We start from the raw sequence: 19,748 nt of genomic DNA on the forward strand, positions 1-19,748 counted from the left end.
GAAGACAACTATACTTTTGAGTTAACGATGAAAATAGACGGTGTTAGTGATTTGGACGTAATTGACACGAAGTGGGAAACCTCGAAGGTCTAGATGTATAAAATAAACTTTTTGGATTAAAGTCGCATTAGTGATCAAACATAATGGACTACTTTGGCGCTTTACTCTAATAAATATTTATATTCTTGAAAGAAAAAACTTCATAGAAACATAAGGAAGTTCTAGTTTTGTTCAAATTAGGTCACTCAAATATATATATTCTTTTTGTCCCGATTAGATCACTCATGTACCAAAGGACTTCTAGTCCAATGGTATCTTGGTGGTGGGATAAGACTTAGTGACCATAAGGTCCTGGGTTCGAATCTCACAAGAGGGGGTTTTTCTCAAATATTGAGTTTCCTCCTGAATTGGTGGCTTGGTGGTGGATATGATCGCGTGGTACCACTGGTGGCACGATGATACTTTAGTGGTCCGTGAGTGATCCAAATTAGTCGTTTAAAAAAAAAAATCACCCATGTTATATATATAATTATAAAAGGTAGATGGAAGTTGTCTACAATTGTTACTGTAGATAGAAGGTACAACTGTTTTTGCAGGATGTATAAGCACATGATGCTAACTGCCACCTACAAATAATCCAATCGGCGTTTTCCATCTGCATATTCTTTTCACCACAAGTGAATATCCTTTTCACAACATCTGCATCTTCCTTTACACCAAGAAATTCAGAAACAGAGAAAGACAAGCATCGGCGATGCAACTAAATCCACGAAGTAACGCCGGAGACACAACGATTTTCTTAAAACTAGCGTTTCAGGTATGCTTTCAATTTGTATCAAATTGAAGTATTGAATCGTAGTCATATAGTCGACTTGCTTATCAATTTAGGGTTTTTGGAATTTGCGAAGTAATCACCACAATCTCGACCAGAACGTACTAACATCGTTAATCTTACATTCCTTCATTGATCTCAGCTCCGATCTAAAGAGGACGCCGCTATCAGGTGAGTAAACGATCGACCCGTTTCTGGAACACCCACCATGTGTTTGCTAAAATGTTTCAATGAATTTAGTGTTGGAATAAAAAGAAATGCAAAAGTATATTTAATATTATTAAATATAAACTTAATATATCTAATTAGTTTTAAAAACCATCATATGGTTTTTTTCTTGTTTACGGTTATTAAAAGACAATACTTTTCTTTTTCTTTTTTATATATATATATTTGATTAACCCTAATAAGATTAGATCATCCCCAAAAACACTCTGATCATACGTTCTTCCAATCTTCATCATTGATTTCTTCTTGAGTACACAAGAATAATTCAATTCATCTCTATGCTAACCTTGGAGAGCGATTGGCAACATCTATTTGTACTCCGGTAGTGCTCAAATCGCTTTTAAGGCAGTGTGATTACACACGACACAGGTTCAATTTTATTACTGCTTTCGTTTATTCAATAGTTTGGCAGATTCCTCCAACATTTAGTCATTAATTGATAGAGCATGTTTCTTTCATTTGTCATGTGTTATCTGGATGTCTTAAGCTGTGAAGATGAAGGAACCTGAGATTCTTAAACATGTTAGCCTTCATTATGTTGTTTATTTCATGATTTAATTCATCTTTTTCTCTTATGAAATAAACCACGCTTAATATTATTTTTGGCATATTCATATTAGATTGTTACTTTAATTTCTCATTGTTGCATACATGTGTAACCCCAAACTTATGTAACTTTAATTTTACATGTAGATTGGAGCTTGATACTGCCTTTAGAATCTGCAGTTTTCATTACTCGAAACATTTTGCGGTTGGGGTTCTAGCTTCAAGCTCTTTTATCATACTTGGAGCCATTGAAAAGAAAGTGCGAGAAGTGGATGATCAGGTATGTTCTTTCAAAATACTAACAATACTTGGGTTGTGATATATCCAGTTGAAAATCTTAGCATTCCTTTGTTCTTTGAGAATAACAGATTGCTCATATCTACTTTTTTAGAATGGTGTGCAAATGTTGCATTAATACAAAAAAATTTATTGAAACAAATCAAGGGTACATTCTCTTAAACTTTAATTTGCCTGAAGGAAGCTTGAGTCATCTTTTGCATTTTGAGCTTATAACAACCCACTTCTCTGTAGTTCATATAATGATCTAGATGTAATTTGGAATGTGTAATTTACGTAAGTTAAATGCACACCTATATGCATTCATTGTAGTTTGCTAATAATTCACTAAATGAGGACATAGTATTAGTAATAGGACACTAGCAAACAAATACAAAAGGAATAGATTATTATTATTATTATTATTGTTATTATTATTATTGGAGAGATTAAATAATGACTTGAATATTATTGTTATTATTATTGACTTGAATATTTGAGAGATTAAATAAAATGTTTTAGGTTAGTAGTGAAGTATTTATGACAAATTGCAGGAAAGTGTACATGTTATGGGACCTCTTTTTCTAGAATGAGGTTTTGATTTTGAAATTATTATTTTTAAGCGACAAAATGCAAGGGGCTTGCTCATGACAACGCCGTCATATTTGATGTGTGTTGGATAAAGATAGCAAAGTTTCAAGTTGTGTGTTGTCATTATAGCCAACTGACCCTTTATGAAACTAAGAAATAGGTTATTTTATATTTTATGAAGTGTATAATTGGTGGTTTGATTTTGCTATTTTCCAACCCGTTACGAAGCTAAGAAGTAGATTTTTTTTTCTATTTTATATAGTATGTATTTTGGTTTACTTGCAGTGAACCGTACTTTTTAATTAGTTTTTTTGGGGAATATCTACACTGTTGAAAACACTCAAGGTAAGAGTTTTATAATTTGTATTTAGTTGCAACTCATCTCGCATATATCTCAGGTACATAAATATTATAGGTATGCTAATACGAAGTGATGCATTCATATGATAGATTATGCAAAAGGTTACAGAAGATAATCTAGAATTGGATCAATTACATAGATATATAGATGAAAATGTTATGTCGTAGAAGGGTAGAGAGAGACCCGAGAAGAAAAGTCGGATTGAAGAGTAAGCAACGGCTAGACGCTAAATCTAAGATAAGCAAGATCTTTGTTTCTGTTTCAAATTTGAATATTTTGTGTGATTGGAACAATAGTTTAGGCTCATAATTTTAAGTGAAATTGTTTTATTTCTTTGTAATTGTCAAAATTTTGGCATTTTTGTTTGATCAATTTCAAATTGATGTTTGTTAGTGCGTTGAGACTTCTATACGTGTATGAGCGTGTTGATGCGCCTCAACACTACAAACACGCATAAGCATCTTGATGCGCGGCAACGCGCGCGGGTCAAACTACTAGTTTCATTTCAATCAATCAATCAATCAATCATACCCAGTAAAATCCCACCGACAGCAGAGCTATAGGTAGGGTCTGGGGAGGGTGGGATGTAGGCACACCGTACCTCTATCCAAAGGAATAAAGAGGTGGCTTCCAGAGAGACCCTCGGCTCTAAGAACATGTGTATGAAGCAAAAAAGGAAATCAAAGTTTAACAGTTATATAAAAAACTACTACTAATTATAATAATATTAATAAAAATGTCACAGTTTAACCGCAATATAAAAGCTAATAATAATAATAATAAAATATTTAAGGGAAATACCATTATGGTATGTGACCTAAATAAGTTAAGTCTAAGCCCTAAGGTATTCAATTCTCTCTAAAAATCCTTAACTTTAATTCTACTTCTCCACGAATTCCTATCCTCAACCATGTCCTCGGAGAGGTTTAGGTCTATCAAATCATGCCTAATCCTCTCATCCCAAGTCAATTTCGGTCGTCCTCTACCCCTCCTCCCCTCTATAGTAATGTTTTCTACGGATCTAACAGGATTCGTCGTCTGTCTTCTCTTTACATGTCCAAACCATCTCAATCTCCACTCTCTTATCTTGTCTGCTATGTTCGCCACCCCTAATCTCTCGCGAAGCACAACGTTTCTTATTCTGTCTAGCCTTGTGTGCCCACACATCCAACGTAGCATTCTCATTTCTGCTACCTCCATCTTCCGCACTTTGTGCCTTCTTGATGGCCCAACAATCTGTTCCCTATAGCATTGCAGGTCTAACTGCCACCCTATAGAATTTTCCCTTCAGATTAGTCGGGAAACTCTTGTCGCATAATATACCTGTGGCTGCTTTCCATCTACACCATCCTACCTGAACTCGGTGGGTCACATCACTGTCTAATTCCCCATCGCTCTGTACAAATGATCCTAAATACTTGAACTTCGTTACCTGCGGGACCACCTGCCCTTCAATTGTGATGTGTGCGTCTTCACTGTCGTTTATCTCACCAAAATCACAGTGTAGGTACTCCGTCTTAGATCGGCTAATCTTTAAACCTTTTGTCTCTAAGGTTGTTCGCCACTCCTCAAGCCTCATGTTTAGATCTTGTTTTTTCTCAGCAAGTAACACAATATCGTCTGCGAACATCATGCACCACGGGAGAGTCCCCTGAATCGACTTTGACAACTCATCCAAGACTACTGCAAAAAGAAACGGGCTCAACGCTGACCCCTGGTGAAGACCTACCTCTACAGGAAAGAAATCAGTATCCCCCACTGGCGCACGGACACTTGTTTCACTCCTGGTATACATATCCATAATTATCTCTATGTATTTCCTGGGCACTCTTCTACCCTCCAAGCACTCCCAGAGCACCTGTCGTGGCACACTGTCGTAGGCCTTTTCTAGGTCAATAAACACCATATGTAGATCACGCTTCTTCTCCCTATACTTTTCCATTAATCTTCTTATAAGGTGTATTGCCTCTGTGGTGGAACGCCCCGGCATGAAGCCAAATTGGTTGACCGTAACCTGAGTTTCTCGTCTAAGTCTAACCTCAATCACTCTTTCCCATAGCTTCATAGTATGACTTAGTAGTTTGATTCCTCGGTAGTTACCACAACATTGGGCGTCTCCTTTGTTCTTATAGATAGGAACTACAACACTGCTCCTCCACTGGTCTGGCATCTTACCTGATTTGAGAATACTATTGAACAGAGTAGTTAACCACATGACTCCTTCCTCCCCCAGACACTTCCACACCTCGATGGGTATGTTGTCTGGGCCAACCGCCTTAGACCTTCCCATCCTCCTAAGTGCGTCCTTCACCTCTTCTCGTGTGATCCGTCGGCAGTAGCAGTTATTCGATTGTTGTCGATGAAAGTTTGTGTTGTCATGTTCTTCTTGGTAAGCTCTCCCATTGTTAAAAAGATTGTGGAAGTAGGTTTGCCATTTTAGCTTGATGTCCTGCTCCTTAACCAGTACATGCCCATCTGTATCCTTTATGAACTTCACCGGTCCTAGATCTTGCCTTCTACGCTCCCTGGCTTTGGCAATCTTAAACATAGCATGTTCCCCCTCTTTTGTTTCTAGACTTTCATACATCCGTTTAAAGGCCGCCTTCTTTGCTTCCGCCACTGCCTTTCATACATCCGTCCTAGATCTTGCCTTCTTTGTTACTAGTTTCATTTAATGGTTAAAATAGGTCGTTTTCTTTGCAAATGCATCTAATTTTTTTTTAATAAGGTTTACACCTTTAAAATCATAGGCTAATGTCTAAAGGTTAAGGGACTAAGCTTATGATTATTGAGCTACTAAAGTTTAAACAAATTATATATATATATATATATATTATAAATAAGAAGGTCGGTCACCTCTCTTAAAATTACTGTTCATTGGAAAAGTTGCATTAATTATTGTATTGTTTGCTCTATATATTGTACATTGTGTTTGTTGTGTATACTCTTCCACGTACCATCTGACTTTCTTATGCTTTCATTTCAATTTTCTATGTTCTAAGTTCAACAACCTTTCTCTATCTTCTACCCTATCTGCCTCCCACTCTATCACTGGCTCCGGCTCCGATGTCTTCTGTTATGCTACAATATTTTGGAGCTCCATTACCATCGTCTTTAACTCCACCTACTGTTTTCAGGTTTCATTTTGACACCCTAGGTAGCGGTAGCGTCGTCGACACCATCTGCCTTCTTCTTCTTCATCGATTAGGGTAATGATCGTGTGTGTGAAAGATTGCTTCGTATCTGACGAGGAGTGTGGCGCTCTCGATTGATACTACCGTTAAGAAGAGTTCAGGTAATCTTCTCTTTCTCCGGCCACCGTGTACACGAATTATATTTATATTATATTTCAGCTATATAAACTTGGTTGCAGGTACTCCTGGGTAGTGAGTGTGGTCAGATTTGCATATTTTGTGCTTCAAGGATTAACAATTTTGTTTGATGTAATTTGGGTTTTTTCTGATTAATGCGATTAACATTGAATGTTGATGTACATATGATTCTAATTCGGCTTGCATTATGGTTGTCTCTTTTGTGTTTTTCTGTTACAACTTCGTTGATGGGTTAATCGGGTGCAATTGAATGTCTTACCGCAGACCAATTTAGGCATGTTTAGTTGACAAATTAACTTTGTTTCCCTGTGCAAACTTAGCTTTAATTTGTACATTATTTTTATCAAAGGTGAATGTAAGAAGCTTATCAAAGTTTAGGGATTTGTTTATTGGTCATTTAGGCACTTTTCAGTTTTGGTCTGCATTTTAAGTGTTTTGTGATCTTAGTACTTTATAAAAAGCATCTGTGTGTTGAATTCACTGTGTTTTCATAAGATAAAATTGTTTACGCCACCCGCCGTGGTTGCGACGGGTCTAAATTCTAGTATATATTAAAACACAACTTCTTTACGCATAGCTAATTGTACTTTGTACAGTGCTGGTGGTATCATACTTACATGCTTTCTATGGGTTCAATGTATGGTGTTTGTTTGTTGAGTCATGGCGGTTTCATATTTCTCTACACAGTCTACCACCGTTACCATCTCTTTCTCTCTCTCCTGTTTGCGTCCTCTGCCAAACACTGTCTATTGCGAAGACGAACTTTGGTGCTGCTAAACTGTCGTTGCCGGCGGCCGTTTTAGGCCGTCTTTGGTAGCGATGGTAGTTGCCGGTTCCGTTTTGCAATCCTAGGCGAAGGTAAGACGGTGATAGGGTTCTTAACTTCAAACACTCCGGCCAAACTTTGTCTATTGCAAAAGCGGACTTTGGTGCTGCTAAACCATCGTTGCCGGCGGCCGTTTTAGGCTGTCTTTGGTAGCGATGGGAGTTGCCGGTTCTGTTTTGCAATCCTAGGCGGAGGTAAGACGATGATTGGGTTCTTCACTTTACAATATCTCTTTCTTCTCCGGTGCCTACCGTTGCCGGTTCCGTCTTCAACCTAACCTACTGTTGCCGGTTTCTATTACGAAACCCTAGGCATCGGTGGCGTTTGATGGTGGCGAGCCTCTTGAGTTTCTCTGACCACGGGCTGAAATGCTTTGCGGCTTTTAAGTGTCATCTGTTGTTGTTATTGGCTGGTATGTTTTGTTAATGTCATGGTTTTGAAAGGGATTCGTATGAGTGTACATTGTGCTTCATATGTTTTGTTAATCCGTTGGTTGTTGTTCATTCTTGGTGATGTTTGGTTTGGACTTCTTTGTGGTTTCTATGCTACCATCGACTTTTGGTTCGTATATGGCAGTCATGGATATGCAACGTGTGGTTTCAAGGTTATGATGATTGTTGGAGATTTGCAGCCGCGAATTGTTTTTTAACTTTTTGTTGTGCTGCTCTGATTATGGGTTAAAATGATGAGTTGTACACATTTTAGTAGTGGATTCTGGTTGTTTATGGGTTGAAAGGTGTTCAAGGTTGCAATGATGATGGTTTTAAACCGATCTGAGCAAATGCGACTCATTTCTTATGAGCTTTATTTTTGTTTGTATTATATGGAATCTTTGTTGTACTTTAATGGTTATAATTGGTCTGCATATGTTGTTTGTACATTATCCTTCACTATGATGACACTCCGTTATTTGGAATGGCAACGTATGTTGAAACTATAAAGGAGATGTTATCCTTGATTTTGTACCGTTGATATATTTTAATTCATTTGTGCTATGATGATGGCTTGAAACCAATTTAGCACATCCAATGCTTATGTATTCTGATCAACATACTACTTTTCGTTTTATGGCTATGATAAAGTTCGGCTTTAGGCGTGGCTATGTATGCTGCAGCTGTGATACGACCTCAGCCTCAAGTTGACGATTTGATATTCATTTATGGTATGCGATGATGCTTATGGCTATGATGATGTTCGGTTTACTTTTTAGTCTTTGACTCGGATTGGACCTTTGGAAGTATGATAGTTATGTTTGTTGTTCCTACCTTTTCATATCGATTTATGGCTATGATGATGTTTGGTTTTTGTTTTTTATATTTGCAGGCTAGAAATAATACAAGCAATGAGAATGCAGTTGTGTACACAAAAATTGTTGTTGCCAAGTTGTGAGCTTAGAAAATGGGTCTTCCATGAAAGATGCCATTTAAAGGTACTATTACAATTATAATATACTAATATATATAAGTTACATTTTATGTATTCTATTCCACTGCAAACTAATTAAATTTTCAAAATTCAATGTTTACATGATGTGAATGTTGGACACAACAAAGTTGATGAGACTGATAAACCTCCTACTTATAGGATCAAAGATGACATGGTAACCATTTTAATCATATGTAGATAACGATATAAGTAAACTGATAACTTCTAGAAATACTATAGGTAAAGTTTGTTGAGTTATTGATATTAGCGAGTTTAATTTTGACTTTTGATGTTATTTAGGCAGAGTTTGACTTTTGATGTTATTGCAAGTAGAAGTTTTTGGGGTAAAAACTAATGTTTTATTGCCATTTTAGATTATAAGGTTCTATTGCCATTTTAGATTATAAAGGTATTATGGAGTCCATTTATAGCCTTGGTTCTATAAATTTATGGATTCTTTTCATTCAGTTTATTACAAATCTACTATTACAATACGTCTCTTACATGACCTGAGAAAGTAAAGTATAATTTGCAGTTTGACTCTTGCTTGCAATTTTGGGTGGACAGGCTTATGTTGAGCCTCAATATGGACTGTTCAAGATTTAAGTATTATTTTTTTGTTGCAAGTAATGTAACGTTTTTTATTTTTTAACGTTGGGCACTTCATATGTTTTTTAAAGCTTTTTGACTGCTACACAGTTAAGTGTTTAGTAGAATGTTTCTTTACTTCTAATTTGATAGTGTCAATTAGTTGAGAGCTACATAAAAATATTGTACAATTGATATCGAAAGCTTTGAATTACTTCCATTTTCTACTATGGTTTCACAACCCCCCGCAACGCAGGGGGTCGAAGTACTAGTTTGGATTTAAGTCACAATGGTTTAACATTTAGATACTGGTAATCATATAAGTTATAATGATAATTAGTGCTTATATATTGTAAATTTCTAATTTATTTTTTCGAAGTACTAGTTTGGATTTAAGTCACAATGGTTTAACATTTAGATACTGGTAATCATATAAGTTATAATGATAATTAGTGCTTATATATTGTAAATTTCTAATTTATTTTTTCTTAAGAGTCGGTTTCTAAATTTCATGTGGGCCAGTTTACTTTTAAAAGTTTAAGGGGGCGTGATTGTAAAATTTTATGAAGCAATATCTATAATAATAAAAAAGAACAATTTAAGGGGCCGTCGAGGCTAGACAGCCTACGAACCAAATATTTGAAGATCGATATGCTTGATCTGTGTTGAAACGCTTGGGTTTGTTGGCTTGTCCTGGTCTTCATTGGGCACGGCCTTAGCGGGAAAGGAGGCGTACATGTCCATTCGTGATTGCACGACGAATGCATCGCTAGTAGCGAGCTGTTGTCGCTCGCCTGACGAGTCCAAGGCAGGGGGAAGCTAACAGACCCTGATCATGAGCGGACTGATTGGCTGGCCTTCAGCGCCATACGGAGTCTGAGGAGTAACTCCGTGACAAGTGGCATCAGATTAGGTCTAACCTCGGATACGTTGGAACGTGTACAATCAACCAAAAGATCTTAAAAATGCCGAGAATGAGTTATGCAATGGTGGTGGGAGAAGATCGAATGATCTTTATTCATCGCGTGTATGGGATCGTGAGCGCCGCCCTAGCTAGTGTTAGTGAAGACCATCGTATTTGTGTTAAAAGTTTTACGGTGTTGCAGAGTTGTAATCTGTTTTGAAGTATGCTAACTTGGCGAACTTCGGCGTCACATAATTCGACAGTATAATTAACCGAAACGGCTAACTCACATTTTGGCTGCACTATGACTCTTTTACCAAAGTGAATCATTCTCTAAACGCAAGGCTTTGGCTAGTAAGTTGGTACGGGACAGCAAGCTTTCCTTTCAGAAATGCATGGCATAGGGGAAGACCACATCGTCTAAGTCTTGCACGTCGGTATGGGGTGATATGTGCATGCACGAGGACGTGCATGGTTATGGCGGTGGGAGAGTGTCACAGATCAAATATTTGAAGATCGAGATGCTTGATTTGTGTTGAAATGCTCAGGTTTGTTGGCTCGTGCCGGACTTCATCGGCACGGCCTCAACGAAGGAGGCGCGCATGCCTAGTCGTGCTTGCACGAAGAACAAATCGCCGGTAGCGAGCTGCTGTCGCTCGCCTAGTGAGTCCAAGGTATGATGAAACCAACAGACCCTGATCATGAGCGGACCGATTGGCTGGCCTTCGGGAGTCATACAGAGTTTAAGAAGTAACTCTGTGACACTACTTTTATTAGGGTTTTATTTAATTGAAAATTGTGAGTCTGATGATATATCTTATTCATTTAGGTTTTGTTTTATTTTTAAATACCAAAGGATGTGTCTGTATTCATTAGTATTGATTTAGATTTTCTTTTTATTTTTTAAAATAATAAGGATATTTTGGTAATAGAAAATCTGTCATGTCAGCATGGTGACCTATCAAACAAGTAAAAAAAAACCTATAATGAGTACATTAGATGAAACTTGAGTGACTTAATAAAAACAGGGAGTATTGGTTTTAAATAATCCTAATTATGACCTATTGGTAAATATCCGTCCCAACTTTACACTTGCTTGCTGACCGTCCCAACTATTGATGTATTTGTTTTTAACGGGCCGCGACTAACGGATGTTAACTCCGTTAGTGATTTGCTGACGTGGACCTTCTTCTCTAGTCGCATCACGCTAGAAACTTGCCGGAAACCTGTAACTTGCCTCCATTCTCCCTAATATTGTTACACCATCTCTCTCTATCTTTCCCCTCATTCGAAACCTAACCGACGTGTCGCCGTTGTTGTCTCCGGCGAAGTCCACCCTCGTCAATCGTGCACCATTCGAGGTAATTGACACATCATTCGACTCATTTTTATCCTCTTAACAAAAGCCCTATGCTTATTTTATAAATTGTGTAACATTGATTTCAAATTTTTGAAAATAAAATCGGGTTTGGTATATAGGGATTGGCCATGAAAGAAGATGAAATCTACTTCAAGTAAAAAAAAACCTATAATGAGTACATTAGATGAAACTTGAGTGACTCAACAAAAACAGGGAGTATTGGTTTTAAATAATCCTAATTATGACCTATTGGTAAATATCCGTCCCAACTTTACACTTGTTTGCTGACCGTCCCAACTATTGATGTATTTGTTTTTAACGGGCCGCGACTAACGGATGTTAACTCCGTTAGTGATTTGCTGACGTGGACCTTCTTCTCTGGTCGCATCACGCTAGAAACTTGCCGGAAACCTGTAACTTGCCTCCATTCTCCCTAATATTGTTACACCATCTCTCTCTATCTTTCCCCTCATTCGAAACCTAACCGACGTGTCGCCGTTGTTGTCTCCGGCGAAGTCCACCCTCGTCAATCGTGCACCATTCGAGGTAATTGACACATCATTCGACTCATTTTTATCCTCTTAACAAAAGCCCTATGCTTATTTTATAAATTGTGTAACATTGATTTCAAATTTTTGAAAATAAAATCGGGTTTGGTATATAGGGATTGGCCATGAAAGAAGATGAAATCTACTTCATTTTCTAATTTTCGAAGTCTTTTGAAGATGGAGGGAGACGGTGTGACGATATTAGGGAGAATGGAGGCGAGTTGCAGGTTTCCGGCGTAATGCGGTCGGAGAAGAAGGTCCACGTCAGCAAATCACTAACGGAGTTAACATTCGTTAGTTGCGGCCCATTAAAAACAAATACATCAATAGTTGGGACGATCAGCAGGCAAGTGTAAAGTTGGGACTGATATTTTCCAATAGGCCATAGTTGGGATTATTTAAAACCAATATTCCTAAAAACAAAAAAAAGTTAAGTAACTTAAATGAAACAAAACTAAAACTTGTTTACATTTCTATAAAGTTGCGCCCAATAAAACCTATGACATTTTTGAGTGTGAATAATTGTTGTGAGTCTTTTGTATCCACAATACTATCCAATTTTTTGGAAAAAAAATAACAAAGCAATGTGTTTGAAATTAGAATGTTTGGTCAGTATTGTGGATACAAAAGATCCATAACAATCCTCAACCGAAAATAGAGTGAATAATGAATCATTCATATTAGATTATTGGGTAGGTACAGCCAATCAATTCTAACTAGAATCTAACTAGAAAGCGATCAAAATAGAAAAATTTTCATCATAATAAAAGCAGGATCTTTCCTTCTAGGCTGGGGATAAAGAGAAAATTGTTTTCTTACAAAAACTAAAAAAAAATTCTATTTCTATTCATGTTTGCAAAAACAATGTTATGTAACACTCATTAATATCACAAGCTTTATCTACTATGGTCAAGTTAAATAATGATAAGTATCTTGTTTGGGAGCACCGGTTAATTCTCTCTCATTGATTTTGACTTTACTATAGCCTTTTGAGAAACGCTTAGTAATTAACTTATTTTGATGTTTGGCGATCATTATATGTATGTTGACATTATTTATAAATGGGGATAGTGAATATGTGGCTGTTATACACCCAAGTTAGTTATAAAACTTATCAAAACTACGTAGTTTTGATTAAATCTAATTAAATCACTTATTTGCCTTATTCCCTTATGGGTTAGGTTCAAATAAGAAGTTTGATTTTCCTAAGAAGGCTAGAAAGGAAAGTATTTTAGTCTAATACTTTAATATCAAAACCCACCTACTTTAATCTCAAAACCCACTAAAAATTAATTTCAAAAACCCACTTACATAAAACCCAATTACATCTTCACTCATCTCTTACAACCACCATCACTCCACCGCCCACCGCCACCACCTCGCCGGAAAAGTCCGAAAAAACACAATGAAAAACACAATGAAAAAAAACACAATGGAAAAATACACTATAAAAAAAACACAATGATAAAAACACAATAAAAAACACAATTGTGTGACACAATGGAAAAAACACAATGAAAAAAAAAACACAATGAAAAATACTATTGTATAACAAAATTTTGTAAAACACAACTCGGTAAAACACAATTGTAAAAAACCCACTAATTTTTTTTAATTTTTATATTAAAATATGGTACTCATATAAAAGATAAAAAGACACTCGTTATTATGGTGAATTTGTTTTTCATTAAAAATGTGGTAAAAAATAGTTATAGACGTTTTAAAATGATAGGGGAATTTGGCATGTGCCTTGCATGTGGAGAGAGAAAGTCAACAAATGTGTTATTCCTTTTATGCCCTTTACCTTGTGTTCACACTTGATTTCCCCCTAAACTAATCTCAACCATCCATATTTAAAATTAATGGACAAGATTACTTCCAATCCTTCCAACAAAAAGTATACGTGATAACCTAACCCATTCCCTTATATCATTCTAACCCTAATTACCATCGATGTTTCATTTACACGGTTGCCGTCTTCTTCTTTGGATCCTCTGGTAAACATGGTTTTTTCTTCACAACTGGAATAACAGTTGTGTTCTTAACTTATTGGAACAATTGCCTTCTTCGAATCACCCAAGGTAACTCCTTTCCCCAAATTTTATTACAATTTTATATAATATTCATTTTCTTGTTCAAATCATTATTATCATTACACAGACCAGCTTGAATGTAAAATCATTATTCCAATTTATTACATTTTTAAATAATACGTAGTTCGAATCATTATTATCAATTTTACAATAATAATATTCAGTTTCTTGTTTTTAGTTGGTTGGTGAAGAACATGGTTCTTCAAATTTAAATATCAGTTTTCTTTGTTTTTTTCATACTAGTAATTCGTTTTACGTCAGTTGAACATCAATGTTTATCTTTTGTTGATGTATGGCAGATACAAAGAAATGGATTTAGACGTCTATGAGGAAGCTTTTGAAACAAATATAATTGATCGTATTGATTCAGAAGGGCTTTTGGTCATTAATAGCGATTCAGATGTTGAAATAGACATTAATTCTAGGAATGAGAAAGAGGCTAATGATATAAAGGGAAAGGTTTTCGATACTCCCGATGATGCTTATGATTTCTATAATCGATATTCGTTTTCACATGGATTTGGAATACGTATTCATACGGCTTATAAAAATAGGACAACAAATGAGCATTACCGAAGATACTATGTATGCAACAAAGAAGGTTTCAAATATTTGAAGTGTAAAAATTTCATAGAAGATGTTAAAAAGCGTCGTAGAGATTTGAGGACCGGATGCAAAGCATGTCTTCGGATTTCAAAAGGTAAAGATGGGAAATGGTTCGTGGATATTTTTAATGATTCACACAATCATGAACTGACTGCTACTCCCACCAAAGTAATGAAACACTGGTCTCATGGGAAGTTTCACCGCTCATTGGCTTGCAAATCTCTAATGGCAGAACTGAGTCAATCCGGGTTGAAACCTTGTCAAATCAAGAAAGTCATAAATACCATGAAAGATCCACATGAAAATGATGTTACATCAAAGCAATGTTCCGACGTCTTAGCCGATCAACGAAAACAATACAAAGGTAAGGAGTTTTACGGGCTTATTAAACATTTTCAAGATAAATTACTAGAAGATCCTAACCTTTATTTTGTTGTGGATTTGTTTGATGATGGGTCTCCACGAAATATTTTCTGGGCTGACGGGAGATTAAGAGACTCATATATTAAATTTAAGGATGTTGTGGTTTTTGATGTCACATACATGACCAACAAATTTAAGATGCCATTTGCACCATCAGGGTTAATCATCATGGCCAGTCTATACTTTTTGGTGGTGCACTATTGGAAAACGAAAAACAAGATACTTTTGAATGGTTATTTCAAACTTTCATAAAGTGCATGTTTGATAAGCATCCATTAGTGATAATTACAGATCAAGATAAAGCTATTTGCAATGCAATCAAAACAGTTTTTCCAAACACTCGACACCGTTATTGTTCATGGCATATTAAGAAACACGAGACCGAACATCTTCGAGGTCTTAAAGTTCATTATAGTGACTTTGAGGAGGATCACAAACAATGGAAAAAAAGTGGTACAATTGAAGAATTTGAAACTCGTTGGGAATCTTTATGTGTTAAATATAATTTTGAAAGTGGAAGTTGGATAACGGAGATGTATAAGCAAAGCAAATTATGGGCTAAAGCCTTCTTGAAAGATTGTTTTTTTGCTGGCATGACATCAAGTGGAAGAAGCGAGAGCATTCATTCTTTTTTTGATGGATATGTGAATTCAAATACCATGTTGAACGAGTTTGTAGTACAATATGATAAGGCTGTTGATGCTCGAAGGGCCGCCGAAGAAGATGAAGACTTCGCGTGCATGAATTCCAAGCCGAATTTTTCTTCTGTGAATCCGATAGAGGCAAAAGCAGGTTCACGTTACACTAAACAGCTCTTTAAAATATTCATGAATGAATGGACCCAAGCTACCTTCAATTTAACTCATGAGACAATAAGCAAGAGTTTAGAAGAAATCAACTATAAGGTTGGACAATTGAATATTGATAAAATATACTGGAGAAATGTTAAGTTTCGTCTCACAGATAAGTTAGATGTTACTTGTTCGTGTTCAAAGTTTGAAACATATGGGATGTTATGCAAGCATATCTTAAATGTATTGAAGAAAAAAATGTTCAAAGCCTCTTTGATCATTATGTTTTACCTAGATGGACACTTGACACTAGATACAAGTCGGTTGATTGCACTATTGGGATCGAAGACATACATAGTGGGAATGAGGTCAGTGCATTAACTTTATGGTCTGTTCAATCAAATTTTAGAAAAGCGACCGAACAAGCAAGAGATTCTCTATCTGAGATAAGGAAACGAAATGCCCTGTTGTTGAAGTTTTTAGAAGAACAAAGCATTCAAACAAAGTCAAAACAACTTGAGATTGCTTCACTAGATTCTAATGTGGGAAGTTCGCAAGTAAATACGATGTCTCAAATTCATGTTCGTGATCCACCAATTAATACTAAAACTAAAGGCCGTCCCAAAAATGCAACCCGAATCAAATCATCCCTAGAAGCACCAAAAAAGAGACAATGTCAGGTCATTACATTAGCGGATGCCCGAAAAAGAAGGTAACATCTACGTTTGTTAATGATTAGTGACCAATTTTAGTTAATATAATTCACGTAATTTATTTTTTCTTTCAGGAGAAGGAGTCTGTACTAGAAAGAGAAGGATGATTTATGAATAAGCTTGAAGATACATCTAAAGATTATGATTGTTTGAGTACTCTTTTATTTAATTATAAGTTAAGTAGATGCTAAGATTTTGGTTTTTTTTTCTCATAATGTATTCAAATGGTGGATCTATTTTTATTCAGTGAAAGATAGCATTTTAAATTTAAATTAGTCAATGTGATGCAACTTTAAATTGAAACAGATCTATATGCAGCAATTTCAAAGTAAACAGGTCAAAAGGGAGCTATATAAAATTTAACGGGTGAAAATGCACCAATTTTAATTGCAATGGGTCAAAATATAGGAATTTAAGTGAAACGGGTCAAAATGTAGCGGTTTAGTGTGAAACGGGCCAACATAGAAATTTAGATAAAACGAGTCTGAAATACAGAAATTTAGATATAAGTGCGTCTGTATTTTAGAGAATAGGTATGAAACTGGTCATAAACGACAACCTAGTTATGTTACTGTTGTCATGTACTTGGGCATTGAGGTATAAAAGAAGTCATTTGTCCATACCATTATAACACTACAAAAAGTAGTCGACTACACTAAAAAATCATAAACCAATGAAAACAATAAATGATGTTGAGCTTCTCAAATGTGAGAGCATGAAGTACATAACATTCATGAATGGTACAAATGGAAGAAGATTCTATTTAAAGTTTGAATTAATATACAAACTAAAAACCAATCAACCTTCTGAGAAATATCCCCTATGACAGTTTTAAGTAAGATGTAATAAAGTACATAAACCCTTGGTAGAGTAAAGGAGTCCACCAAAATGTCTACACACAGATAGTAATGCTATATTCCAAAGAAATTCCCAGCCTGTCATCTTGACATCGAGATAAATTTTCTTCGTAAGCACGTCTTTGAAAGATTAACTCTCACTTCCAATGTAACAGACCCCCAACGATAAACAACTTGAAACCTATCTTCGTTCTTTGACTTGATGAAGGAATTGGGTACTGTATACAGCAACACCCACTTTCAAATAAAAACCGATTCAAGTGCGACACTGAAAAGGATAAAAGTAAAATATACGGGTCAAGAACCACCACAGTAGTTGTTAAGAACTAAATACTTTACGGACGGTACTTGATGGATTTAACAACTAAATATTGCATAATTTTTTCCAACCAAAATGCTCTTCATTAGGAAGCACTCCAATGAGTTCATGTATTGAAATTCATGGATGAGCATCATTTGATTGAAAGGCTACCTGCATACAACCCTGGAGGTTAAAACAAATTAATAAAAATTAATATAGTAACACAACGTATTGATGCTAAAACCTTATCTCGGAAATCATCAAAGTTTCCATGCACATCTTCACATTTTTTTTTATAACACCAAGTTTCAAGAATTAGTAAATAAACAAAAACTGAAGTTCGAACCTCAAATATTGGAAAATTAGGATATTTGTTTACTAAAGCTTCAATTTGAGTATTGTGCAAAAGATCATGGATGGAGGAGAAAGTAAGGCTAAGAAGCATCACTGGAATTACAATCGAATCAATTCAAAGCAAGTCAACTGCACTACTACATCTTTCCTTTGTTTGTACCAAGGAAACCAAATTAGGGCAAAATCAGGACTAGCCTTAAAAGTTTTTTGGCGTCATGCGTACCAGCAGCACCACCATCTTCGCGTCGCTAACCTATTTCTCAAATTATAACAGAAATTAGGGTTTTATTTTGGGGAAAGGAGTTACCTTGGGTGATTCGAAGAAGGCATTTGTTCCAATAAGTTAAGAACACAACTGTTATTTCAGTTGTGAAGAAAAAACCATGTTTACCAGAGGATCCAAAGAAGAAGACGACAACCGAAACATCGATGGTAATTAGGGTTAGAATGTTATAAGGGAAATAAGTGATTTAATAAAAAATACCTAGTTTTGATAAGTTTTGTATTTAACTTGGGTGTATAAGAGCCGCGTATTGCGGGTGGCCGCTCCCCAACCACACTACTGCTGCTGGCTCCGATTTTGGAAACCTAGGTGGCGGTTATGTGGTCTGTTGGGTGGGCATGTCTATTCCGATGGTTGACTGTTGTTACGATTAGTAATTGTGTTGCTGTCACGATTTCCCCATAAATTTTGGTGAAGGTGGAGTGGTTTGTGGTGACTGGCGAATGGTGATGCTTGTTGATGAATCTGTCATTGTTTTTTATGGTCTATGGCTATGATGATGCTCTAAATTCTGGCGTAGCAACGTATGTTGCAGCCGTTTAGCAGACCTGAGCCTGTGTGTTTTGCACCTTTGATTTATATTGATCTCTTCGTGCTATGGTGATGATTTTATACTGGTTTGAGCATTTGGATTCAGTTTAAAACTATGATTTACTTTAAACAACTTTTTTGTTGTCATGATCGTTTGAAATTTGAAACTGATCTGAGCACATAAACGTTTTTATTAGTTATATATGTAGCAAAAGATCATTGTTGTACAATGTTGCAAGAAGATAGGTGTGAAATAAAAGATCAAATACAAGATCATGTTCTGATTTATTTTCATTAGTACCCTATTTTGACTACTGATTTGACACCCGTGCTGCAACATGTACGCCGCGTTTGGCTACTTTCGGTCGGTTTGGTTGATGAAAAATACCTCAAGTACTTTTGTTAATCGTCTTCTAAACACTAATGCGACGGGCCATCCTACTATTTTTATTCAAAACTTAGTGAAGAATTGCTTAGTTAGATATTTTAGCACAAAAGTTTTGGGAACCAGTAGAGAAAATTTATTTACTGATAACTAAATATTTATTCCAACTAGGTATGCAGGTCATACTGCTGGTCGTAGTTGAAGTAAATTTTTATTCCAAGGAGACGGGTCCAATTTGAATTATGCTGTTCATAGTGAACAAGTTGCAGGTAAGTTTGTGATCTCTATTTTAGACTTACAGAGTTAATTTCTAATTAGAAATCAAATATACTTTGTTTTGGCTAGATTTTAGGTGTGGATGTGTTTAAATATGATGAAATAGCAAAGAGAGAGATAGCAGCAAGAATTGTAGATGATTATGCAGCGCAAATTTCGTGGCACAAGCACCTGCATTTGAAAACTGATGAATGCGCGGTTGTTATATAATCTACCAAGAAACCAATGTGGCTACGTGTGTTGCCCCGGAAGTGATCAATCTACAGGTTCGTCCACAACATTTTTGTTTGTTTTTTATAAACAGCTCAAAGAGGTACA

General features: G+C 36.0%; 1 pseudogene; it reads left to right on the forward strand.

The window, feature by feature from the left end:
• Positions 1 to 754: 754 nt before the first annotated feature.
• On the forward strand, positions 755 to 16,469 carry LOC143545021 (protein FAR1-RELATED SEQUENCE 5-like; annotated as a pseudogene).
• Positions 16,470 to 19,748: the final 3,279 nt, after the last annotated feature.

The sequence above is a fragment of the Bidens hawaiensis genome, unplaced genomic scaffold (assembly GCF_021521415.1).
Source record: "Bidens hawaiensis isolate Kalapana, Puna unplaced genomic scaffold, B.hawaiensis_p1.1 tig00013806_1, whole genome shotgun sequence".
Taxonomy (NCBI): domain Eukaryota; kingdom Viridiplantae; phylum Streptophyta; class Magnoliopsida; order Asterales; family Asteraceae; genus Bidens; species Bidens hawaiensis.